Genomic DNA, 22,403 nt, shown 5'->3' with positions numbered 1-22,403 from the left:
CTCCAGGATTCTGCCTTGATTATGGCAGTCAGCACCCATGTTCCCTGTGTACCCTAAGTACTTAGTACATTACACGACTGTGCACTGTTGAACTGCATCCGTGTTTAGCTCCAGTGACAAATGCTTGTGATTGCTGTGCTTGCAACTAAACCTTGGCTCCTGAGCTTGCCAATTTCTGTTCCTATCATTCTGAAGCGATTTCAGGGTAGATTCTAGCTTCTGGTATTTTCATATGGAAGTGGGAAGAAGCACTTGACATATTGGGGTCAGTGCAGTAATGGAACTTGAAAGGGTTTGGGGAGGATGGAGATAAACACAGGGAAGGTTGCTATTCCAGAGGGAAACCCTAAAATGAACCGAAGTCTCAATATCACTTGGGCTTAAAAAGACTATGTCATGGGACTTCCCTGGTGGTCCAGTGGGTAGGACTCCTTGCTCCTAATGCGGGGGGCCCGGGTTCAATCCCTGGTCAGGGAACTAGGTCCCACATGCATGTCGCAACTAAGAAGGCCGCAGGCCGCAACTAAGACCCGGTGCAGCCCAAATAAATAAATAAATTTAAAAAAAAAAAAAAAAAAAAAAAAACAACTATGTCATGACTTATTTTGTGTATTATGGATAAATGGGGCGCACTTCCAAGTACATAAAAATTGCTCAACATATGTTTTTCTCTTTTATTAAGCATTACCTTTCTTATCGCTTAGGAGTTTGTGAGGGTGTCACAACCATTTTGAAAGCCAGGTGTCTTCTCTCTCTGCTCTGCTGCTGTTACTGTTACTGTGTATCTAGAGTTGTGAATCCAGGATGGGTTTCAGGCCCCATTTCAGCCTTCTTCCTTCCTGCTGGAGTCACATCAACTTTTTCCCTCTCTACCCCATTTGCTTCTGGAGCCCAGATAGTCCCAAAGGCCTACCTGAACCTTCCCCCGCCGTTACCAGCGAGCTGTCCCTCTTCCCTGTCCCCCTGTTGATTCACCCCCTTGTTCGTGTCTTCATTTATATGTTCATTTAATGAATATTTGTTCGGCACCAACTTAAGGGCCAAGTGTTCTGAACATAAATTCAAATTAGCCACCAACCCCACAGACATGGCTTATACGACAGTATACTGGGGAGAAGCGTAAGTCAACAGCTGCCGTACAATGTGATAAGTACACTAAGTATATGTAGGTACGGGTGCCCATGGTCTAAATTACTTTTTGAGATAACTGGGAATTTCAGACTTTTCAGAGAGGAATTTTTTTCATTTTAAAATTACATCATAGATCCATCTATAGATTATAGGTAGATGTGGCCTACGTCTCAACCTGTTCACAAACATAATCGTCTCAGATCCAGTGACTTTTTTTCTAGGAAAAACTCTTACTCAAGGGAATTAAGATAGCAGTCTCATATTATCTTTTGGTCATTGAAACCGTCTCTAAATTTTATCCATGTCACCCTTTTCCAACAACATACTGCTTTTAGAAACACGACAGATTTTAGTTGAACTTCTCCTTTCCTTGTTCATAATATTCAATTTTACTTGTACTCTGCCTTGATCCAGACAGGACTGATGGTGGTAGTTTAGGAGGGTATGTAAAATAGGCATGGGATGTGTGAATTAAGAGTAAGTGTCGCGGCGTCTGCATTGCCTGGTGTCGAGCGGGGCTCCTCAACCTTAGCACTGTTGACGTGCGGGGCGGCACAGGTGTTTACTGTGAGAGCAGGGGGTCATCCTGTGCTCTGTGGGACGTTTAGCAACATCTCTGACCTCTGCCTCCTAGATGCCAGTAGCGCCTTCCTAGTCATGACAACCGAAAATGTCTCCAGACCTTGTCAGATGCCCCCTGGGGGCGAGACGGTCCACCTGCCCCACCCCTGCCCCACCCCCCTTTGAGAGCACCGGTCTAGTGGGTAGGTGTAGAGAAGCAGAGCTACTTGGGAGGTAGAGTTGGCAAGGCTTGCGTGTGGGTTCCTTGTGGAGGCTGAGGAAAAGGCAGGGGCGGGCGATGCGTCCCGGGTGGTTGGCTTGCAGACTCAGGGCTTGGGAGTGTCGCTCCTCGTGACGGGGAGGGCACAGGTGGTGTGCGGGTGGGACACGCGAAAACCACAGCGCTTGGATTGAGTGGGACACGCCGAGTTTAAGATGTGTATCAGAAATCCAAAGAGATGTCGAGTGGACAGGTGAATTTTAGTCTGGAGCTCAAGGGAGGATTTTCTACAGCAGTTGGACTAGGTGAGAGCACCTGGGCAGAGGGTGTAGATAGAGGAGGGAAACAGCGGTCTCCGAGTCGAGCTCTGAGTGGTCAGAGGAGGGCTGACCAGCGAAGGAGGTGGGGCGAGAAGAAAGCCAGGAGACGGTGCTGTCGGGGAGACCCAGGGAGGGAACTATTGGAGGAATATGTGCCGTGTCAGAGGCCTCTGAGCCATTCGGTACGAAACGCTAGCTTTTACTTTATTATTATGAAGAACTAAAATTATTTTTAGCTTGCAAAAAATTAGGTCCCAAAGCAAATAAAAAGACAGTAGTGATAGCAGAGACACAAAATGGACTATGAAATGAAGTTGAAATGCTAAAATTTGCAAATCGTAAAGACCTAAACCCTGGCTCTGGGTGTGCTACAGATCTTGGCTCTCTGCATTCTAAAAGCCTCTGTAAAAGGCAGTGTTAGTTATCTACACTCACAATGACCATAAAATAAAAACAGACCGTATCAGGGTCCCCAGGACCACCCCCTGGTTAGACGAACTGCTAGGAGGACTCACAGGACCCAGTCTATAGACTCACTAAGATTTCGTGCGGTGAAAGGACCCAAAGCAAAATCAGCAAAGGGAAAAGGTGTTTGGGGCGACGTCTAAAGGAAACCGGGCATAAGCTCCCAGGAGTCCCCAGCTAGCGGAGTCACACAGGGCCCACTTAAAGCCCTGTGAATGAGTCTGGCAACACGTGTGAAGCGTTGTCTGACAGGGAAATTCATGAGAGACTCGGCGTGCAGGGTTTTACCTGGGGGCTGGTCATGAAGTCACCCTCTGCCTCGCATGTACCGAAACACCAGACTCACAGAAGGAAAGCACGTATTCAGCATAAACCACACTATTTACATACAACAGCATAAGCGTGGTGAGCCACTTTGATCAGTTTGGGGAATGGTGGGAACTCTCCCGAACTCTGAGCTACCAGGTGCCAGCCCAGGGCCAGTCGTGCCGGCAGGTGTTTCTAAGGAGAACCGTCTCAGGCCTGCTGTGTTCACTCTTTTTTTGTACACAGGCCAAAGCCCAGGAAAAAACAAGCATTGTTGGCACTGAGACTATTCAGAATTTCCCCAGAACAGTCATTTGATTAATAAACTCTTTCCAGCATATTCCAGGTCATTTGGCTAGGTAGTGGGCTAAAAATGTTGTCGCTGTGTATTGGGGGGCAGTCTAGCATATAATAAAATAATCGTAGGCTGTGAGAGCGGACAAACCTGGCTTCTGGTCATGGCTCAGCTACTTATTTCCTCTCTGAACCTCCATTTCTGGTCATAAAACCTACCATTTTGAAGATTCCATGAGATATATACAATGTCTGGAATAGTGGCTGGCACATAATAGACATTCAAAAATAGTGGTGGCGTTGATGTTGGTGTTAATAATTGCAGTAGTAAAAAGAAGTAAAAAAAAAAAAAAATAATTGCAGTAGTAGTTGTTGCTTTATTATTGTCTTTCTATGGTTAGATGTGCCATTTCTTTTCTTGGATTAATTGGTTGTAATATCCACCCTACAGTATTTTCAGCTAAATGGCTTTCAGTTTTTCAATTAAAATGTCAGTTGAACAGTATCAGAGGCATTTTAATAAAAATTTTACTGAGCTTGATGAGTTGATGCGAAGTCAATTGCTCATTTTCGATTACCACATTAACTCTTCCTGGCCATTCGGGTACCATTTAGTAAATTACCTCTTTAGTATGGCGCTCAAAATGTTACCCAAGTGACCAGAAAGAGTTAATAAGTCACCAGCAGACTGAGCAGTTTACCACCTTCTGGCTATCGGATCTGTCTCGTTATATTAGATGTTTCCCTTCCTGTAATTGTCACTTTCTTTAAAAATGAAATATTGGATACAGTTATTTATTTTTAATGGACGTTATAAGTTCAATGAGAAGTAGGGTGAGTTCACTCGCAAGCCTTCTAAGGGGGTTTAAGGTATTGGTGTTCACTATATAACATAGAAAATAAATCTGATGGGGATAATAAACGCATCTTACGCAGTGCACAAGAAGGGCATCGTTTTCCGAGGGCACAAGTGATTCCCTGATTATGATCTGAGTACTAGGCAGTCCTATTAATGTGTCTCCCTAAGTGTGTGAGCACTGAAGAGAATTATGTCTCATGGTATTGTAGCAGGTAAACTTTTGTGTGGGCAGGAATCCTGCCTTTCTGTAATGTATATATTATCTGTCCCCCGTGGATGTGTTTCTACCATTAATTCTAATACAGCGTTTAATTATTCAGGAGTGACCCTTCCTTTCTCATGAATAGACACCTGCAATCAATTCTTAAAATTACATCTCTGACTCAAATATTTTTCCAGGTAGACCAGAAAAATCATTACCACTCACTTGGGAAAATTACTTGACTCCTGAAGTACTAGTTTTTTCACATGAAAGGTTGTCTTTTCACTGATGTGTTATAGTCTGTAATCTGTGAGCCACTAAATATTTACTGAGTCGTCACTGTATGTGTAACATTATGTTAAGTGCTTTGAGTGATACAAAAGTAACATACGACTGGCTCACTGAGTCATTTTTTTCAATAGATACTTCCTAAGCCAGCTGTGTGCTTTTGTACTCTAAAAAGACAAAGATGAAGAAAAAGCAACAAAGAACTTGAAGTTTGGTTGAGGAGATGATTAATGATGACATTGTATTATAATACTATTGCACCTATAAAAGTGCAATGACAGGAATATATCCAGCTACTCAGGGAGGTCAGTGAGGGAGACTTATTATTTATTATTATTAATAATAATATTATTTATTATTATCAGTTTTTCTAACCCAGCTTAGAAGGAATCTGGGAAAATTACCTGCAGAAGATGAAGGTGGAATCTTACAGTGTGAATAAGAGTCATCTAAGAACAATGGGCGTTTCCCCCAGAGAGAACAACATAAGGGCACAAAGTTGAGAAAAAAAATGACGAGGGGCAGAGGGCTGGTGGTACTATGGTGGTTTGTTTTTGCTGAACGTCACATGGAAAGCCAAAAGCAAGGCTGGGAAAGTAGGGAGATATCAGATCAGCGATATACTATGGTTTAAATTTGCTGAGCTTGTAAACCTAATTGGAGAGAGAAAACTAACGTATGCACGTGACATAGACAGCATTAAGTGTGCTTGACAGTTGGCCACTGGAGTCCATTATTGTATACATTCTTCCCCAAAACCCATGAAGGAGGTAGTGTTATTTCCCCCCATTTTGTAGATGAAATACCTGTTGTTTAGAAATACTAAGTAAATTACCCAAGGATGCAGAGAAAATAACCAAGGGAGATAGAATTCAACTCTACAGGATTCCAAAGCACAAATTTTCAGAGAGATGGAATAATTTGCCCAGGATTACACAGTACGTGGCCGAGCAGGTGTTCAGTTCAAGTCTTTTTTCCTTTGCACGAGGGCAGGACTGAACATGAGCTCCATGTATGGGGATGCAAGGAGGGAACAGTAAAAGCTCAGAGTAAACCTGGGACTTGGAGAAGGACAGTGGCATGTAAGCACCTTGCGACTATTATAATAATCAATGTTATGACTATTCTTCTCAAAGACGCTATAGCAAAAAGAGAGTACTTCTACAGAGAATGGACTTGAGGCCACGGGGAGGGGGAAGGGCAAGCTGGGATGAAGTGAGAGAGTGGCACGGACTTATATACACTACCAAATGTAAAACAGATAGCTAGTGGGAAGCAGCCGCATAGCACAGGGAGATCAGCTCGGTGCTCTGTGACCACCTAGAGGGGCGGGATAGGGAGGGTGGGAGGGAGACGCAAGAGGGAGGGGATATGGGGATATATGTATACATATAGCTGATTCACTTTGTTATACAGCAGAAACTAACACACCACTGTAAAGCAATTATACTCCAATAAAGATGTTAAAAAAAAATTAGATAAAAAAAGAAAATACTTCTTAGGCGAGAATTTGGGCAGAGGGGAGAATCTTATCCCATTTCAACAATCTCTCAAGTTACCGTTGTTTGTTGTTATTGCTATTTTATTTTATTTTAAGACATGTTTCTTCAAATATATAGGCCAAAGATTTATCCTTATAAACCTTTACATTTTTTGTGTGATGGTGTTTGATCCGTAATGAATTATGTTAGATATTATTATATGTTAACAATAATAATAGCACCTCCCTGTCAGAACAAATGTGGGAGTTAAATGAGTTAAAGTAAGTCAGTATGTGTGAAACGCTTGGGACAGTGTCTGCACCGATAGGCACTCTATACAAGTATTTATTATTATTATCAGTTTTTCTAAAACAGCACGTGGACTTCTCAACAATGAGGAATTCTGTCCAGTAGGTAGATAAACGCCACACACACACACACACACACACACACACACACACACACACACACACACGGTGTATTTTTATTTACATTAGATTTGCATGTGTCAGCTGTTGTTTCTATTATTATTATTTCTACCCACGTTTCCTGTTGACAGCAAGCTTTCCCTCTGGCCAGATCAGATTTGCAGCTTGTAATTTTGCTGGGGCAACAGTGTCGAGTGGCACTGTCCAGGGAAAAACTGGCTGAGGTTTATAAGCCGTTCTTATAAAAGTAGCATCCCAGCAGCTTCTCCAGCCTTTCTTCTAGCAGTGTGGCCGTGCTAAACAGGCGGCTGCAAGGCCACGGGATGCAAACGGCTCAGCCAGTGGCTCAGCCAGTGCCTCCGCTGGGCAGCTGAGCAAAAGAGCTGCCGGTATGCACGCCATGCTCTTTTTAGCTTCAGTGAAATTCCGGTTACAAATCCGGCGAGCTTTCTTAGTGGCTGATGACAGCTCACAAGAGGGTCAGGGGATCAGATCTTGGCTGCCTGGGAAAGTGTACACTTTTGTTTCTTTCCTTCTGCCAAGAAACAACAACACCGACTTGCTGAAAAAATAAGCAGAGGTGACCATTGCTCTTCTGCAGGCCGAGCTCCCATGCTTTCCTGTCTTAGAAGAATCCTGCGCGCACATAAACCTTTCCTGTGATTTTAAGCATCCATCATCCCCTAGCAGGGAGCGCATCCCATCTCTGCGAGCTTACCGTGGAAGTTTCTGTGAAGTCACTGCTTCTTAACACACATGCCTAAAAATTTCACTGTTGCCTCTCCCGGTCTCAGAAAGCTTAAGTTTAGCTCGAATAACTATTAGCTATTTCAGTTGCTTGTTCGGTGGGATATCTTAACTACTCTTTCACTGTATGTCAGGGAACCTCTTCTTTTCCCTGCTTGTTTACGTTTTATGCGTTCAGTGATTATTCACTAAAAGCCTGAGCGTTGGCGAGACATCGACGTGCTGGACACTGTGAAGGAGGTCCAGGAGAAGGCGAGACAGAGATGCAGTCGACTGGGTGTCTCAGTCGCAGAGAAACAGGGTTACGAGGGGCTTGCCTGGGGTCCAGGGGTTCAGACTCCGAGCCCTCACTGCGGCGGCACAGGTCCCATCCCTGGTCGGGGAACTAGGATCCCGCGTGGCGCGCTGTGTGACCGAAAAGAAAAAAAGAGACAGGAACGTGAGGCGATACAGTGTGGATAAAGTGACCCAGAAGCTCCGATCCCTAGCTGACACTTCAGCTTCAGGATATAAGAATACCCGTATTTGTTTCTAGACTTGCCCCGTCTCGTCCTTCTTTCGTTCTCTCAGCGTCGTGTGGAACTCTTACATAAACCAAAGTGTGTCGGAGGTGGTTTCTTAAATCGGTTTTCAGAAGGGCTGTCCCACCCGCTTCACCGTGAGCCAAAACCTGTACGCGCAAGATGCGAGTTCTCACCGTGTAGCTATCCCTGGCCTCTGTCTCTTCTGTGTAAGACTCTCTGTCCTCTCGCTCCATCTTTTAATTATTACTTTGAAGCCTTTCACCAACTCTTTGCACCAGCTGCCATATCCTTCTGCTTTCGTGGTCCTTTCCTGCCCTAAACTAGATTCTCAGCTTCAGTCAAGTAAACCATTTATTACCATTTCCTATCACCGTTTGCTTTCTCCTCTCTCTTGGCCTCTGCACTCACCAGCCCTTTCCACTCACAGGCTGACTGCCTTCCTTTCTCCTCAACGTGAGACCCTTTTTGCCTTTGTTCAAAACTTTTCTTCCCTAGGAGGCCATCTCTGCATAATCCCGTGGCCTGTAGTCATTCTAACCTTCCCACCTGTGTTTAATTACATTGCTAGGTTTCGTTCCTTAATGATGGTGTTGTGTGTCTCTCTGTGGGTCCATCTGTGTACCTGTCTCTGTTAGGTTTGTGCCGCGGTACCGTCTTCAGTTTCCTGGTGCCCAGCAGTGTTCTCTGAATGCGAACAGGTGCAAACTGACATATATTTTGTGGTGGAAGGGAGGACTTGTCTTGCCACACACTGACCACAGTTTTCAGGACTGCATCCTTTGTCATCTTCCCAGTGGCTTAACTGTGCACTTAACATTGGCCTTTTAAATTTTTTATTTATTTTAATTTTTTATTGCAATATGCGCTTTATTGAAGTGGTCTGGAACCAAACCCACAATATCTCCAAGGCAATATAGAAATTAATTGGTCCAACATAAGCTTTTGTATAGTATTTTTTTAATTCACTCGTCAGACAGGTAGGTTCTGCATATCCATGATTGGGCAGATTAGAGCGATACACTGGAATGGGCAGAAATACAGCTGGTTGGCCAAAGGTCTACCCAGGAAGAGTTGGATGAAGCCATTTTATTAACAAGGGTTTGTTGAGTGCCAAGAAGCGTGAGGCATTTTGCTAGGTGCTGAGAAGACGGGGGTCAGCCAAGCCAGACAAGGGTCCCGTGCCGTGAGGCGCTTCCAGTCTTACAGGGCGCATCAGTGGAATGATGGCACAAGCAACGGCACCACTGAGACAGGGCTCACCCAGGAACTCCTACCCACGCTGAGATTCGAAGGGTGGGTGGGATACAGATGGGACGGAGGAGCAGGAGGAAGAAGGCGGTCACAGGGGAGGAGGAGAGCGTGTGCGAGGGTAGCAGGGAAGCAGATGTGACATGTTTGGGGGATTGAGAGGCGACCGTTGTGGCCGCAGCGTAGCAAAGGGGGCATAACGCGACGGCGAGCTGTGTGGAGGGACTTGCACCCGGAGCCAGAAAGCAGAAGGAGTGCTCGGGCTCAGGAGGACGGGACCGGATTAGCGTCTTTTTGACTATTATCGTGTATTACGTTGACTATTATCGTGTATTACGTTGACTATTATCGTGTATTACGTTGACTATTATCGTGTATTACGTTGACTATTATCGTGTATTACGTTGACTATTATCGTGTATTACGTTGACTATTATCGTGTATTCCTTTGACTATTATTGTGTATTACTTTGACTATTATTGTGTATTACTTTGACTATCACGTAGAAGAACGAGTTGGAGACTGCAGGGAGGTGGTGATAGAGATGAAGGAAGTGAGTGGCGTTTGGAAGGTATTTATGAGAAGATACCAATAGAATTGAACATAAGAGCGAGGGAAAGGAGGTTTCCAGGATGATGTCGACACTGATGGTTTGTGTGGAAGGATGGGCGGCGGTGGCATTTCCTGACTCGGAGTCCACTCGGAAAGCACGACGTATGGGGGCTGGGGGAAGGCCATGAGTTTTGTCTGGAGCATGCCGAGTTTGAGCATCTGAGCAAAGATATCATCTAAGCAGTTAGATGTATAGCTGAGTAGCTCAAGGGGAATGTCAGGGCTATAGATATAAATTCTAAAGTGATCATATATGAATGATAATTGAGGCTGTGGGCGTAGATGAGATTGCTTTTGCTTAATGTATGATTGGCTTTTCTCTGGGTAGATGTCAGCAAATCTCTAAACACCTCTTGGCGTCAGTTTTCTTACCTGAACAAGAGTTGGGGTAGATCAGAAGCCCTGAACCCCAGGACATCAGCATCTGACAGCAGATGCCGAAAACTTAACCCGCCAGACTTCTTTTGACTAAGTTCCCCTCAAGGATTAACACTTGCTCCACAATCTCTGAAGAAATAAAAAGTAATGGAAAGTGGTTACTTCTCATAAAATAGGTGTGGCTTTTAGCCAAGATGATATCTAAGATTCCATCCAATTCCGTTTTTTCCGTTACAGAGCTGTGGTTCTATCATATGATTAAAATAAAACTGAGAGAATCATGTGAAGACGACAACAGCAACAAAAATCAGTTTATTTGACGTGCCTGTGGTTTGCATGGAAACGCCCCTTTTGGGTTTGTAGTAATTCATTAATAGCTGCGTATTTTTCGATAGGTGAGACATCAACAAACTGCTGCTAGCATCTCTGTGATAGATCTCAAAGCTACCAAATCATCCTCAGTCCCACTCCAGCCATCCGGGTCTGTGCCACTCGCTGTCACCTTCTGTCTGGACCTCTGCGATCGCCTTCTGACTTGGTTTCTAGCCCACAGAATGTTTTTGAAATCGAAAGCCACTTCCTAGTTCTATGCTGTTCAGAACCTTCCGCGGTCTGCCAGACCCTGCCTGAGCTGGCCTCCGCCTACCTTCCCGTCTTGTCTTGTTCCGCTTTCGCCCCTGCCCTCTGCCCTCCCTTTGACTTTAAAGCTTACCCAGGTCCCCCCCCCCCCCCCCCGGCACTGTTGCGCAGTCGCTTTCCCCGTCCTGGAAGGCTGCCCTCTGGTTTGCTGTGGTGTCTCATCCTCTGTCTTGATCCCAGCTAAATGTCAGCTCCACGGAGTAACCTTCCCTCACTACCCTATCCGAGTGGAGGGCGGCCCCGTTTTTACTCTGTTGCTTTGTCCAGTTTGTTTCTTTTCATAAAAATTACATTGGGTTTTTTTTTCCCCTTTTTATTATCTGTTTTTCCTTCTAGAAAAATTGAAAGCTCCTGCTAGCAGGGGCCACGTCTGTTTCGCTCACTACGGTACACCCAACACCGGAAACCATGTCGGGAACACAGTGGGTGCCTTACAAGTATTTATTGAATCCTTGAGTGAATCAAACATGTACCTTCCTATTTGTGTTTTGCTTCAGTTAAGTAAAATAAGTTTTTAATCTCCAAAAACCCACACTGTCCAGGCAACTGAAATAGACGGCCTGGAAATGTACAAAGAAATAGGGAAGCCTACCAGCAATTTAATTTGTCCACAGATCATCTAGAAAATGGATGCATTACTGATGGGCAATGAAAAGAATGTCCAAGAGATACCTGTTTTTGAGAAGGTTCTACACGTGCCTCTTCCTCTAGTTAGGAGAGATCACTTCAAAAGGCATTCATATTGGAATCTGAATACATATGACTTAATACATATCTGAATACACAGGATTCCAAGTCTTTGTAGACATGCAGCATGTTTATATTTGTAAAATATGATCTGTATGATCCCTGCTGAATTAATCCTATGTGTTCATTTTCCAGATCTTGAATATGCATGTTTTTATAAAATAAATATCTCCTTTTCCATTCCCTGGTCTACTTTATGTGATTAATTCTCATGAGCAAGCAGGGATCTTGACCTGTAGCTACTTACATCTGACTATTTGTTTAGCAGAACAGAGAATTATAGGAAAGCGGAGGAACAGGGCAGGTGTGTGTGTTTGCTTTGCAGACACCTCTCCCTCCTCAGTACAGAACCTGCTGTGAGCTCTTAATTTTAGATTTTCTTGGGTTTGCCCGTTAACAGAAAGTAGAGTACCATGTTGCAGATTTATTTCTAAACTATGTTGTTGTTACCTTTTCTCCTGTGCTTTTTAACTGCTTAATAAACTGTTTATATGTTATCACTTGAATGTGAATCTGTTACTCCTCAACGTTAATGAATAACATTCCTTCAGAATACAGTGGTTAGCCTGTGCACTTTCCGGGGTACAATCTCCTAGCCCTGGTTTCAGTGTTCTTGTTTTTATTTATTTTTTTCACCTGGTTCCTTCTGTGTCATCTTCTTTATCTGGTCCCTCAGTTACTGAACATGCACATTCCCCTCCTCCAGTCTCCAGTCTCCATGACAACCAGAGGTGGTTGCCAAGTGCTGGTTCTGTCCAGGCGGTTTTGATGCCGCTGTGAAGTACACCAGCACCCCTATCTAATGTGGACTGGCGCAGTTTCCGTGGGAGCTCCACTCCATGGCAAGAAGACGACAGTTTGTTGATAGTTGGACTCAGTTCTCTGTTTTTCACATCATGTAAGAAACCAAAATCTTATTCTAAACTTGTTACTTGATATCTCTTGATATCAAATTTCCTAGGAATATTTTGTAATTAAAGATATTAAGGGTCTGAGAAGAAATAAATGCCTTATAGTAGCCACATAAGCAGGTTTTTTAACCCAACTGTTTGCCATCTCCTGTCAAAAAAAAAAAAAGAAGTTTCCTTCCTGTATCTGGTTGGAATAGAAAAAGGGACCAACCATGACTCACCATTCAGAATTTCTCTAGTCCAAACCCAGATTTTCTTCTTGTTTTAGGAAAATATGAGATGCTTTCAGTTGTAAAATATTCACAGTAGACACATGAGTTTTAGGAACTTGAAGAATGTCTATATTGATAACACTGACTCTTCACAACTCCAACACAAGTTGCTAATACTTTGGAGTGGAAAGCCCTCTGCAGCTCTCCTAGGGAAAGGGCACTTGCATGGCCCTGGGTGGGTGGCCTATTGATCCTGGCACTCTTCAGTTAGTCACCTGACTTAGATGTTCTACTCCAGAGATGAAAAATGTGTGGCATATATGTTAACGTGCCCACCTCTAATGCTTATAACAGATACCAGTCACGGATCATGGCGGTCTTGCCTAGGCAGCCTTGGATTTTCTTAACCCAGCAATCACTGTCAATTGCCAACCTTGTTTTAAAAAGGAAGCATCAGCACTCCTTGAAATCCTTCTAACTCTAAGTTATTCTTATTCTGTCTGTCTCCTCTTCTCACTCCACTGCTGTCCCCACCATGGCAACTAGACTCCGATTTCCATCATTGCTTCATGATATTTTCTAAAGGACCCGTCATCTGCTTTTACAAAATGAAAAACAGAGATGATGTGATTTTTTTTTTTCTCTTTACATTGCAACCCAGCGATAAGTTACCTAAATGAGCAGGAGAGTAGGTAAGGTAAGATAGATATTTAAGAAGTCTGTCCCAGATATAATTCTAATGTGTCCAAGTGACATTGCGGAAAATTTTAATTCTCCCAGAACTATGTATTATTCTGGTTTGTGTATGTGCGTATGTGTGGAAGTGTGCAGTGCTTGTGTGTGTGCGTGTGTGTGTGTGTAAGTTACAATCAGGTAAAATGTCAGCATAGTAATTGTAGACCAAAAAAGTTCACTTCAAAGAATTAATTCTGTTCAGAGGCAGATTCATGATTTGGAAACTGGTGTTTTAAAAATAAAGCCTTTTCCTTTAGTTCTTCTCCAGTAAAAGATGGGTGGAGTAGTTACCATTCTAAGATAAAGTCTGCAATAGCATCAGAACCCCTGGGGATAAGAAGGAATGTGTAGTTTGAGTTTTCCAGCTCATCTTGTGGGATCTCAGCACCCTCTCAGTGCTTCGCGTCTGGTGTTTTTCGGGTCAGGGGTGCGTGTTAGGTGAGTTCTTGCAGGGAACTGGAAGGCAAATGTTAGGGCTGTCAGCGTCTCAGAAGCACAGAAGCAACTCCGTCATTGCTTGAGTCACGCTTCCAGAGCTCAGCACTTTTCACTGAGGGGCCTGCTCTGGAAGTATTTTCTTTGCTTCCTTTTCGCCTTTGAGATCCTTTAAGAAGTATTTTCCTTTTAGAATATCATGCATTCTTCTTGAGGAGAATTAGCCTTTCAGATAGTATAAAGAAACGTAGGATACGTGTAATCTGTCAAGTATAGCTGAAAGCCTTAGGGCGTTAAGAACAGATAGAATGAGGGTTGGAAAAGAAGCAGCTTTGCAGTCTAATTAAAAATACGCTTTTCTCCTCCTTTTAATTTAGTCCGACTAGAGTGAAATCTACCTAGGCAAAGAAAATAAGAAGTTTGGGGTTCATTTAGGAATTGCAGTTTGTTGTTTTAGATGTACTGGGAAGTCAAAGTGGGAATCCTTCTTTGGGGTTATAATTATGTATTGAAATCTTACTTGTATATGAAAGTAGTTAAAGGACTTATAAAAATTCTACTGAGACCCAACACTTAACTATTTTACAGAGAGTAACTTTTAAAAGTTATCCAAGATGACCATAAAATTATTTAGAGATTTTAATTTTAAAAGAAGTCAGCGTTAACATGGGATTTATAGCAGAAAATAGGAATTGCTCAGATAGCTCCAGTGGTCACATGTATGTATGTATGTAAACGGGTTTATAAATTTAAGTACAGAGTTTGATAACTTGAGTATACTTTGATCCACAGATAAATGAAAAGTAGCTGTACTTACAGGCCTGTTTGTGGAGGGCTGATCCGCAGAGTAACATCATATATTGATAAACAGTAGCTTCTATTTACTAAAACAAACACTGGGGTCACAGTCACGGAAATAATTCTGAGTTTCTTATTCTCTCCTGCTCTAATTAAACTGCGTCTTTTCTCTCAGGTGATAACATCTCTTGCAGATGTTAATAATTTCAACATCTGGCAGATTTGCTCTTGATTTTGCTCTGTGAAACCTTATTCTGGCTTTGTTAGCCTCTGAAGCTTGCTTAAAATGTTTATTTCAGATTCCCTGGGTTTGCATCACTGGAGGCAGGTTATTAATACCCCTAACGCTAGGGTAGATGGAGGCTCTTCTATTTCTATAAATCCTCCCTCTCGTCACGTAAACTATTTGAGGTTAAGATAAAAGGTGTCTATTTTGTAACCCCAATGCCTAATACAGGGCTTAACATAGAGTAGTTACTGAGTAAGTGTTTGTTGAATGAAAACATGTCCTGAGGACTGGGAATGGAAGATGTTTATTTCAGCATTTACTACAGGGATTGAGCAATATTTCAGAGACTAAGCCAGTTGGGAATTGATTTAAGGAGTTTCTGTTAAAAAAATCTTCATACATAATTGTACCTCCCTCCCCCCTCAGTAAGACAAAGATGATAAACTACCCCTTCTTTTAAACAGAGCTCTCAAGCTAACTTCTCTGACTCTGACAATATTCTATTCATGCAAATAATCATTTTTATGAAAATGTAAGAGCAAGGGTTGCAGGATAGCTCTGTGAACTGTACAAATACAAACTCAAGTGAGTTTTCATGAAGAAATAACTTTTCAAACTCTGGTGATTAGAAATGCTACCGATAGAGTGCATTGCATCTATTATAGAGTGTACTAAGGGAGGGAAATAATATTCATACTACAAGGATAAAATTAATATAAACATAATTTAATAAGACTCATTCAAAATATCATCGCTCTCGTAACTGACTTAATGTGACCCCCTGTTCATTATGCAGACTAGTAAAATTTGATAATTGTGCAGAAGTATTCTAAGGTTGCATCTTTTACTGTGTTTAAAGTTTAATGGTATGTGACATTTGGGAGTGACAAGACTGTTCATTAGCTTAGGCCTTGGCAGAAATTCTTCCAGTGTTAGCATTTTTCCTTTCCCCACCATCGCTTAAAAATAACAACAACAAAAAAACTCTTGATTTGCTTTCCAGTAGTGGGTGACATTTTGAGCTCTGATGATTGCCGACCCATTAATTCATCATTTATTGAATACCTGGTATGTTTCAGGTACTACAAAGATGTACAAGACTTGGTTCCTGCTCCCAGGGATCTCTCAGTCTAGCTGTGTGATATTTAAACCATTTTATTTTGCATTGGTTGGACCTTTACCAGAATTCAGTTTTGCTGCACCGTTCTGAAACTTGAAGAGTGTTCTGAGAGCCACCAAGCTAATTAGAAGCGTAGAAAATGAGACTCTTGTGAAAAAAACTCAAGGAGAATTGAATTATTTAGTAGAGAGGAAAGAAAGCTAAAGGGAGATGTATTAATCGTTTTTGAAGATGTAATGGATGGTGACCATCTGGTCCTAGTTTTGGCCAAAGATGGGAAAAAGAAAAAGTAGATTAAACTATAGAATGAGATATTTAGGTTAGACTTGAAGGTTTAAGACCAAGTGAGTTATTTTAATATGGGTCCTATTAATGAATGTACTCCAGACAAACTTAAAAGATATTTAAAAATTGTATAAAATATATTTTGTTTCCCCAAGTTGAATCTTGATTGAATTTAGGGACCAACTACAGAAGCTTCAACATTCTCCGTAGTCTTTCAGAAAATTGTAGAGCTTGACCACAGCGAAAGCCAGCACCTGGTCCCAGGAGGTACGTGACATTCAATCAGTAAAAAACAAAGGTTCACGGCAAGGGCAGCCCTTTATAAGAAGTACATCCTAATTCATTTTTATAATCTTAACAAATCATTTAGAAAATTGAAACTGTTCTACTGCGAATAAACCTAAGGGTAAGATGCTGATCCTTTTAATGATGACACTTTATTTTTAAATAGTCCGTCATTCCTTTACTCAGTTGCTTACAGCTTAGGAAGAGGTAGACTGAAGGGTTAAAGACTCTCATTTAGAATCGAAAGGCATTCGTGCTGTTGGCTTTTACAGCACTTTTTCAAATTACAGCAGCTTGATAACCTGGGTTAGGATCCCAACCTTCAAAGAAAATGGAGAGTTAAGAGTCCATCTGTTTTGTGATTTAACTTGTTTCAGAGCCTCTGATTTTTAAACCCTTTCACTTCAGGTGCCAAATTTCCTCAAAGCGCAAGACCCCTTAACTCAATCTTTCCTCTTTGCCAAACGAACAGTTTTATGTTTACTCCCTTACCTTACAGCCCCTGAAGTCTAATATTCGGTAATAGATTAGGAAGGTGTCTCAGTTTTGTCTTCATAAAAACCATCTGTATCATGTTACTTTTGGCCAATCTTAGGCACTAGTATATGTACCTCTGTGGTACCTGACAAAAAAAATTAGCCTGGGAAGGTGAATATCCCTTAGGTCAAAAGCTATTCATTTTTTTCCTCACGCTTTGGGTGAGCAGGGAAACATTTTAAACGTAACAAAGGTTTTCTGATGACTAGCCAATTTTTTTTAATTGCTTGATCTCCGATTTGATTAATCTCTTTTGTGTTTTTATTCCTTAGTTGCAATGCCAAAGCCATTTGTACTATTCTTCTAACATACAAAGAATTTATCTTTGCTCACTTAAGTATTCCAACTTTTGGCAAAAGGTAATTACTGTACTCATCACATCTAACCACTGACCATTTTTATGGTGTGGTTGGACAATCAGTTGAACTACCTTATCCTTGTTATTCATATTTCTTCCAAGAATTATAGTTTTCTACCTTTTTTTTCTTAATGATTGAGACAAGACCAATTATGTTCACTTTGAATGTGGGTTTCTCTGCTTTCAGAGAAACGTGTCGCCTACACGTTTATCATTAACTGCATATCTTTCTCAAAGAATCATTTCAGCCTATTCACAGATCAAGAGGTTTGGAGTGACAAATAATTCCTTACGCAAGGAGACTGTCTCCCAGGATGGGCCAACCTGCATAAAGTGTAACATACTGCAGACATGATAATATCCAAAGACATAGTCCCATTAACCTGTAATAAGAAAATGTGAGATCCAAAAGAATCTGGAAAGAGCATAATTGATTCTATAGTAGATGTGATGTCTACTCAGAATTTTAAAAAGCAACACTTAAACTAAAGGACGAAACTCTCTCCAAATATCAACTAGGTTAGGATCCAGAAACTTGGGTCCAGATAGCTTTACACGGACAGTTGAAGTTAAATGCACATCTATACTACTCTTGCTACCCATTCATGTTTTTTATTTATGCTATTCTGAAATGCGCAGTTAAAAAATCACACGCAGGAAAAATATAATTCAGAAACCTCCATTATTCGAAGGGTAATTAGGAAGACCAGCTTAATTCTTAATCTAACTTGTAAACATGTTTCTTGACTCTTTCAAACAAGATTATTAAAAAAAAATTATTGATTTGAGAAATGGAACACTTGCTATTTTATATGTGTGTGTATGTGTATATATAGATGTTTTTAACATTTATTGGGTACCTACTATGAGGAAGCTAGTATGCCAGGTAATGTGTGTGTGTGTGTGTGTGTGTGTGTGTGTGTGTGTGTGTGTGATATTTAATTTAATGTTCATAGCCCTGAGGAGCTGGTATCATTAACCCTGTTTTACAGATGAAGAATCTGTGGCATGGAGAGCTTAAGTCACTTGCCCAGGGTCATAGGGTTATTAATTGGAAGTTAAAATGCAGACCTATCTAAACGGCATGGAGAAAAAAGTAATCAAAACAATTCTGCAACAAAGCCCACTTCATCGTATCGTGAGTACTTGGGAGACGTGGAACGGGGTCTGATTTTGTCTTTTTGCAGCTTGAATTCTATTTCCACTTCTCTGCTTTTCCTTTTAAGCTTCCTTTTTCTTCTTTCATGATGTGTGTTTCTCTTTTTCTTCACCCTTTCTGAAGCCAAAGCAGTGAACAGCTTAAAAAGGTTAGGGAACAGAGAGAATAGGGAGGCGGAACTACTGCAGTCTATTTTTTATGCCTCACGTGTACGATGGATGCCGTAGTATCCCAAGTCTTCCCCAAAAAAGGCAGTGAATGTGGTTACTTACTTATTTCACATTAATGGCCGTGTGAGTACATGCTGAAAATGTATGGTTAATGCAAAGTAAGGGTGTGAGTAACGTAACAAACCATTCTAATACAATTAGCCTATGACTAAATGAGGCAAGGGATGCCAAATCATTGTGTATTATTCACTACAATTCTTTTTTTCTTTACTGCAATTCTTTTTTGATATCAGGTATAAATTTACCTGTGTGTTGTAATCACTGACAACCTATCGTAAAGCTTTTTTGTTTGTTTTTATTTTTTTAAGGAATTCCTTTATTTTTTATTTATTTATTTATGGCTGTGTTGGTTCTTCGTTTCCGTGCGAGCGCTTTCTCCAGTTGCGGCGAGCGGGGGCCACTCTTCATCGCGGTGCGCGGGCCTCTCACTGTCGCGGCCTCTCTTGTCGCGGAGCACAGGCTCCAGACGCGCAGGCTCAGTAGTTGTGGCTCACGGGCCCAGTTGCTCCGCGGCATGTGGGATCTTCCCAGACCAGGGCTCGAACCCGTGTCCCCTGCATTGGCAGGCAGATTCTCAACCACTGTGCCACCAGGGAAGCCCGTAAAGTTGTTTTTTGAATCAAGAAATATTGTTTGACTCGTTCCCCCCATTAACTGTAATGCTGTTCGTCTTATTTAAAATGTCATGCTTTTATGGTAGACATTATGTTAGGATAATTCTGAAAAAAAAATTAGTTTCTTGGTAGTAGCAATAGAAACTTTTTAAAAAGCATTTTCAATACTTTTAAGAAAAAAAATTTATCTGTTTGGCTTAGAGCTTAAACATAGATTTGGGGCTTAAAATGCATTTAAAAGTGCAACATTAGAAGTGAAATTCCATGGCTGATTCATATTACGTGCTCAATAAATGAGCCTTGAATGAACGTCCTAATAAATAAAATATTAATATAAACTAAACAGCCATACAAGTAAATAGCATGTCAAGGAAAGTTCAGTATCTCAAAAAAAACACAAATGTAGATATTAACTTACATGCATTATATGAATTTTAAATTGTTACCCTTCAAAATTCAATAATGTATTTATTGATCTTGATTTTATGACACTTAAAGTATAATATTTTTATAATTTTCTGAAAATTAAATTTTAAAATGTAATTCATAAACCCAGTACTCTCCCAAATTAATTTTTTTTTTTTTTTTTACAAATGCTAAAGAGTTGTTCTGAAAGAATAACTTTCCAGGTCCCAGTGCTTAATTCAAAAAATAATAGTAATATTGGTTTTTTTCTGTTTAGTCTCTTTCTCCAGCCAGTTGCACTGCCAACTTGAGTGTCATTGCCCCTCTCCTTAGGAATGTAGAAATCTGGCTAGATGGCAGAACAACCTCCCTCCTTCCTGGTAGACCAAGGATTCCTATTGTCGGATGCAGTGGGCATGAAAGCAGCAATTTTACAGCACAAAAGCTCCAATAACATTTACTTCAGTCGGCTGGGATTGAAATGCACACAGGCACTGCTCAGTCTTGGTTGCTTAAGCACCAGCTGCACTTGGCTTTTTGCCATTCTGTGCATTTCGAAGAGACAAATCCTTTAAGGAAAGAGTTTTCCTTGTAACTTGCAGTGGAGTAAACAGACCATTCAGGCATAGTTTATTGCCTTACAAACTCAACTATGCAAACTATTCCAAGTTGAATGCAACAAAGTAATTAGTGAAATCATTCGGTCATTAGAATTCATAAGCATGAATTGTCCTGTTTAAAAAAGGAAAGTTTTTCTTTTCCAAAGAATCACTTTCTATTTAGAGAATGACAACTTATCTTTAGAAGTTTTTGCTTACTCAAGTATTGAGGTTTAAGGGCCTCCCTTTACAAATATCTCTTTCCCCTTCCCTCTCCACTGTAGCCGGCACTGCATCGAGTTAACCTGGAGCATCATAAACGTGCACATTACATCCCAGGCAAACACGGAAGTGAGGCTGAGCCCCTCGTAGGATGAAGTGGTGACCACTCCAGCCCCGTGTTATCACACAGGCAGAGAAACTGGGCGACGGACAGAAACGTTTAGTGATCCTGACGCGTGCTGAGCCGGGTAAAATCGCATGCCCGCTGTGTTTCTTCACTTCATCACGGTCACTAGAAGTAGGCAAGGGAAGGCAAGAGGGCTGAACGTTGCATCAGCCTGGAAGCTGCCTGGGTGAATCAATGATTCATTCATTCCTACAGCCAAGTTTTATCCCACATCTAATATATGCTAAGAATGAGTTGTTAAATATGGTTACCAGACGCTACCTCCTTTCTCTAAGATTCCTAGGTCTCTATCTGTTTTTTTGGTGGGTTTTGGGGGGAGAACCTTAAAATTATAACAACTCACATAAAATGTAAAATGAAATGACTTTTCTCATTTCCACTCAACATTCTCTCTCATTATCTGTGTATAAACCGATTCTTTATATTAGTCAGGCCCAACTGCACATTTCAAAAGGATGTTATCAAAACTGTACAAACTGATTAGCACATTTATTAACAGGGACTCTTTTTACTGTTCACCTACCAACTCTGATCACTTGTTTTGTGAACTTGGCACCCTGAGCTTCATTAAAGTTATTGTCTATGAGTAAACTATAATCTGTATTTGAATTTCTGCATTTGTGTCTATTTTTCACATTTTTGTTAAATAAGCCAGGGCTCAGCTCTTAATCAATGTTTTCAGATATTCATTTCTTTTAATAAAGGACTAGCTTCTTATTTAAGCCAACAAATGAGCTATTATTTACAAAGAACCCCAAGCAAGGGGTTTAATTTATTAATCCACGTGTTAACAGTCTTCCTTCTTGATGGATTTGCCCCCTGCTCTGTTTAATCTCCGTATAGTCTCCACCCAGCCATGCTCAAAGAGAAACCACAGGGCGCAAAATCATGGGACTTGGAGTTCGAACTGCAGTCTCCCGTCACACCCGGGGCAGACAGATGCAAACGCACTCTCTTCCCTGCCTCTGCACTCACCTCTCTTCTCCTCACCAGCCTCCAACTACTGTGGTGTCACCACACCAGCGGAGAGGCAGAGAAACTTTTGAACTGATGGTGTCCCTGAGGTGTGTTCGGGCATAAAAAGGCTCCATGTGCATCAGAAACCCTTTTACCTAGGTGTCTGTACCATTCATACATAATTGTACTCATTTCTTTCTGGATAAATATGTATAGCTGTCAACGTTTCCAGTAGAGTTACCTGCCCGTTGCTGAGTTGCAATCCAAGTTTACTGCTAGTCTGATCGGATTGATTCCATTTCTTCAGAGTAACTAGAAAGAGAGAACTTGCAGATGGGCTTGGTAAGCGTGTTGCCTCTTTACCTCGCCATGCTTTCATCTGTGGATACAATCTGATTTCCCTTTAACGTATTAAGGAAGGATGTAAATGGCATCTGAGGTGGTCCTGAGTTTCTGGGTTACTTTTCAGTAGCTTGCCCTCGTTGGAACGGAGAAGAGGGAGGAATAGGAATGACCTGCCCTGTCAGTCCCGCCTGTAGCGCAAAAGCTTCAGAAAGCAAGGGAAGCACTGCTAGTGAATTGTGCTTTTGCTTCGTTGAATCCGCACGGCATCTCCGTCAGGTTTTTACAGCTGGACCCTAGCTGTAATTGCCACTGGGATGAGATGCACAACA

At 41.6% G+C, this 22,403-nt stretch overlaps 1 protein-coding gene and 1 non-coding gene across 19 annotated transcripts in view; both read left to right on the top strand.

The window, feature by feature from the left end:
* Window positions 1-22,403, top strand: part of TENM3 (teneurin transmembrane protein 3) — a 2,524,603-nt gene that overhangs the window by 2,275,111 nt on the left and 227,089 nt on the right. The window contains exon 1 of one of the 18 annotated variants that reach the window (XM_059909703.1): window positions 18,456-18,494. The exons of the other annotated variants lie outside the window; for them this stretch is intronic. The gene's annotated coding sequence lies outside the window, so the exon portion shown is untranslated. Of the gene's footprint in view, window positions 1-18,455; window positions 18,495-22,403 lie in introns of those variants that run through there. 18 annotated transcript variants of the gene reach the window in all.
* TRNAR-CCU (transfer RNA arginine (anticodon CCU)) lies at window positions 405-477 on the top strand. The gene has a single exon. It is a non-coding gene; the product is annotated as a tRNA-Arg (tRNA).

The sequence above is a fragment of the Balaenoptera ricei genome, chromosome 21 (assembly GCF_028023285.1).
Source record: "Balaenoptera ricei isolate mBalRic1 chromosome 21, mBalRic1.hap2, whole genome shotgun sequence".
Classification (NCBI taxonomy): Eukaryota; Metazoa; Chordata; class Mammalia; order Artiodactyla; family Balaenopteridae; genus Balaenoptera; species Balaenoptera ricei.
Note: the sequence above shows the minus strand (reverse complement) of the source record. Positions and strands in the feature narration are given on the sequence as shown.